Source organism: Helianthus annuus, chromosome 11 (genome assembly GCF_002127325.2).
Source record: "Helianthus annuus cultivar XRQ/B chromosome 11, HanXRQr2.0-SUNRISE, whole genome shotgun sequence".
NCBI lineage: Eukaryota > Viridiplantae > Streptophyta > Magnoliopsida > Asterales > Asteraceae > Helianthus > Helianthus annuus.
In genome coordinates, this window is record NC_035443.2 from 155,315,386 (window position 1) to 155,320,777 (window position 5,392).

The window sequence follows — 5,392 nt, forward strand, 5'->3', positions numbered from 1 at the left end:
GACGAAGTTTTTATGGAATGTTTGTGCAGACATATCTTTATGTCTCGTTTTTAGGCTGTACTAGGATGTAGTTTCTAATTGTAACGGATTTGTTATCATAATAAGCTATGGTTTTTATAATTCCTAGACTTTTAAGACTTAATCAAATAAAATCATGCCGAACATGCGAAAATAAATAATGTAATAGTTGTTCGGGTTGTACGAAATTACCGGAATTTTGCCGAATGTCACAGAGTCAGTCTTGGTCATATATTATATATTCGATGACAAAAGATTGATTATAAAACTCTTAGGATCATTAATAGAAAAGTATATGATGGGAAAGGCAATTGATCGTGTTGACCTTAACACAATGTCCTTTTAGGAAGTTGTTGGGACATTAAAAGCTTTGGAAGAACACATCAAGAAGTCCACTAAGGAAGAACACATTAAAAAGTTTCTATTCATCAAAGCAGATGAAAAGGAGACGAGTAAACTACCAAAATGGTCATACAAAATCAAAATCAGGTCAGTTTTTCGAGTTAACATCCTACTTTTTTTGTTTTTTTTTCCCTCCTTTTTAATGAAGCGAAAAATGGTCTTTTAATGTTTTATTATAACAAGTTAAAAAATCTTATCATTTTGTCCTTCAATAAAAGGAAGGAAAAAGACAAAAAAAACTGTATGTTAACCCAATAAAATCTGACAATATTTTGATTTTGGATTAAAATAGCAACAAAATTGAAACAAAAAGGACCCAGACTTAAAAGGTTTCAGTTTCGACTAAAGTTGCTTTAGGTCCACTTGGAGGATCAAGAATTAACCTACTTCCTTGTTTGTTAACACACTAACGAGTGCGCGGAATCCACATAAGTATGCAAACCAAAGCAAAAAAGGAACAAACACAAAGCAACCAAAGATTCACAAAGCTTCGATTATGTGAAGAGAATCAGTACACATACACACAGTGTTACAAACTCACAGGACTCTTAACTGATATGGTGACCAAGTGTGTCTTTATATAGGCCCTGATAGCCGGTAACACTACGAAGAGTGTTACTAGGCCACGAACTGTTAACAAGCCCACGAAGACTATGAGTCTTGGTGGTTATCATCGACGAACCCTCCGTAGGCCACGGATCCTCCATAGGCCACGAACCATAAGGGTTCATGGTGAACCCTCCTTACCATCCAAGTTCTACGAACCATGAGGGTTCGTGGTGAAACCTCCTTACGATACCATTCATTGTTGGTTAACAGGGATTCCCATGAAGACCTTGACTTTTCGTGGGGGGGGGGGGGGCTATAAGGACAACAACATGCAAACACCATACAAAGAGATCCAAACACTAATAACATCTAACAGTTGAACATTCTGCAAACTGTTTTACATGATAAACAAAAGAAATGTCGTGCCAAGTCAAGATAGGAGGATATCTTGACTTGGCCGACTCGACCATACTATACAAGACCATAAACAAAGACCGTACACATAACAATGACGTAAGAACAAGCTACAGACACAAAAATGCACAAACAGTTGCAAAAGTGACCAAACCTCAGGGACCACTTTGTCAATTTACTCAAAAGAGAAGGTTAAAGACCATAAATGTGAGCATTTTGGTTGTGGGAGTTGAATCCGTCCATGAATAGGTTGGTGGTAAGGAAAAAATAAGGATGGTGTTACAAGTCTAACAAGCTTGGACATTATACGATTAAATGTCCAAAATGGTAGAGAAGGGAGTAGGTTAACTTGGCGGAATTTGAGGATGTGTAATAAACGTTATTGTTAAAGCAAATCCGGTGTTGAAGATCTTCCTTGGACTAAGTTTCGTTTAAGTGGAAATGATGAAAATAGAAATTAAATTTATTATAATAAGTATAAGGATCTAAGTGTCATTAGTGTAACCTATGTTTTAGGGGGGGGGGGGGGGGCTAGTATATTATACTATATACGGGTTAATTTATTATAAGTGATAAATTAGTCTTTGTATTCGTGTATTCCTGAACGACGCTTGTTTGAAACGCACTAGCTCAATAAGTACCTGATTATGTTAATCTTTGTGATCTTATCAATCAATTCGGTATCTGATTGCCAGCATATATAATGTGGGATGATTTCCTACTTCACACTTCTACATAATAATAGTTGGAGGTAGGAGGTACGAAGGGCTTGTAGGTGAGACCCTAAGCCACTTCCCAACTACCGATTGTTCTATTTAGTTCAGGCCTGGATCTTCCCACTAAAGATACGTGAGCAATCATTTGTAGATTATCTACGATTTTTATATGTCTGGGTTAGAACTTCATCTTTTGCCCATGGCAAGTGATCAAGTGTTTGGTTGTTTATGATAAAATTCATAATCTAGGTCTGTTCACATTTAAGTCTTTTGCCTTTCAGGGAAGTGATTAAAAGTTTTAGGCAGTTCTTTTGTTTTTAATTGCGATCTCTGGTTAATTTTCATTTTAGTATGCAAGTGTAATTTTAAATACTATTTTACTTGTTGGAAGCATATCTTATGCTAGGAGAAAAAACAAAGTTCAATGACACACCAGTTTATATATCAGACGACTGTATAAACAAAATTTCCAAAAGCTATGAACAATATATATGTTACAATCAAACGTTGATTTATGTAGTCTGCAATCAAAGACGTTTCAAATATTCCCCATTTTGTCCTTCTATGAAATCATGTCAGTCAAAAGTTTTCAAAAGAAAGTAACTAGTCACCAATTGAACTTCGATTTCAGTTCTTGGATGATCTAACTGTAAATGGCATGTCTCTTCAAAGACACCAGCAGACTAGATAGTAGTTAGGAACCACCTTGAAAGAGGTTGATCTTCAGACATTGTATCACACCATTTTTCAGCAACTACAAAATAATCATCCAAAAACTCTTCATAACATCTCTATGGTGATAACCAAAAAGAGTGCCGTTGCTAATTCGATCATAGAATTTGCGATCACATTCGCGCTTAGCTTCTTCATTTTCATCAACTTCTTCCCAAGCAACGATTTTCAACGTACTTTCATCGAGTTTCGCGATTCGTACAGAGTGCGTTTGACTGATCTCGCAGTTCTTCGAATCTCCTTTCCAGAGCTCTAATCCTCCTTGCTGCAGCAGACTGTCGGTTTCCCCATTGCCTACCAAGTGGTGGACCATAACTCCTAATACATATAATACATAATTATTACCATTAGTCTATTGCACTGCATTCCCATCATAAAGTAAATTATAAGTAATCATCTGAACCATCCTAAATATTCAAAATGTAAAAACAAAAAAAAAGAAATAAAAAATTTACAAAGGATACATGAGATTTTAATTTTCCCATACCTGAAAGACAGAGTGATTTCCCTATGGACAATCAACATGTTATAACCCGACCCGGATAGACCGAGAGAGATCAACATGTTATTGATGTCCATTGAAATCAGCGATTTATTAGAGAACACCTAATGCAATCGGTTGAGAATTGAACAACAAAAACGAAAACTTTAACAAACTCGATTATGTCAGGCAGCGGCTGTTGTGATATACTATTTTTTTCTGAACGGCGGCCTTGATGAAGTTAACGTGGTATATATAGCTGAGAAAGTAGGGATTACAGCATGATCCTAAATTTTCATTATAACCCCTAAATTTTAATTATTTTCATATAAAACTCAACTGCATAGATGTAGTCCATATTTACGTCTGAATAACACAATAACACAATTGGAGATTTTTGTCAACATAATAATAATAATAATAATAATAATAATAATAATAATAATAATAATAATAATAATAATAATAATAATAATAATAATAATAATAACAATAATAACAATAATAATAATAATAATAATAATAATAATAATAATAATAATAATAATAATAATAATAATAATAATTGGTGGAGTTACAATAGTAAGTTTATTTAGCTAGGAAGTGATCTTGACCATCTATTTAGTTAATCAAGGGCTAAGATTAAATGATGGAAATTGAAGGGAAGAAAAGAGGCGCGTGAGTTGGTTTAGGGGCATTCTAGTCAATCCAAGCCAATAGTTTCTCTCTCCTCCAATTCCCCTCATTTTTTAAACGTTAATGACTCTTTCATACCACATTATTTTTTTATAAAAATGGCACAAAAAAACGAGCGTTTTTTATCTTTAAAACGAGTATACTATTGCTATATTTTCAAAAAAAAAATTTAAAACCCAGTTGCGTAAAACGCAATAGAAAAACCCCAGTTACGTAAAACGCAATGAAAAAAAAACCTAAAAAATGACATTTTTTTTAAAACGCAATGCACCAAAAACACAAAGAAATGACTTATTTGTAAAACGCAATGGCCAGAAAACACAAAGAAATGTCTTATTTCTAAAACGCAATAGCCTAAAAAACTCGAAAGAAAATGTACTTTCTAAAACACAATGGACTAAAAACACATAAAATGTGTTTTACCTAAAACGCAATGCACCAAAAACACATAAAAAGTTGTTTTACCTAAAACGCAATGCACCAAAAACACAAAGAAATGTCTTATTTGTAAAACGTAATGGCCAGAAAACACTTAAAATGTCTGTTTTCTAAAACGCAATGGACTGAAAACACGTAAAAAAGTGTTTTACCTAAAACGCAATGCACCAAAAACACAAAGAAATGTCTTATTTGTAAAATGCAATGGCCAGAAAACACTTAAAAATGACTCATTTTAAAACGCAATGGACTGAAAACACCTAAAAAATGTGTTTTACCTAAAACGCAATAACTAAAAACACTTCAAAAATGTGTTTTACCTATAACGCAATGACTAAAAACACTTAAAAATGTGTTTTTTTTTTCTAAAACGCAATAGCCATAAAACACATAAAACTTTCTTATTTCTAAAACGCAATAGACACATAAAACTGTCGACTGTGAACTGTCTGAATTGTCTACGAATTACTGTCTTCGAAATGAGCCAATTTCTGGAAAATTAATTTTTCTGATGCATTTTTATTACACATAAACCTCTCTGCCCCTTGGACCTTGCCAGGGGCTGCCGGCCCCTGGGACCCCGCTACCAGGGGCGCTGCCCCCCGACCGCCGCCATGATCGTAAAACGCAATGACTAAATCAAAAACCCAGATCGTAAAAATTAATTTAAAGAATTTCTTACATGGATCAAAGTGATTTCTTCAACAATTGACGAATTTTGAATGATTGAAACACTTATCAGCGCTCGAATCGAACGAATTGAGTAATTATCTCCAAAATCACCGGAAAAAACGAGATTTTTTGTCAAATTAAACTGAGTTTTCTTCAAAAAAGATGAAGAACACGTTGATCGGGTGTTTGAATCATTGATTGGTCATGAAAATCGCACTATAATGTAGTGATTATTGAGATAGAAAGTGAAGAAATGGTTGAAGACGGTGGGTTT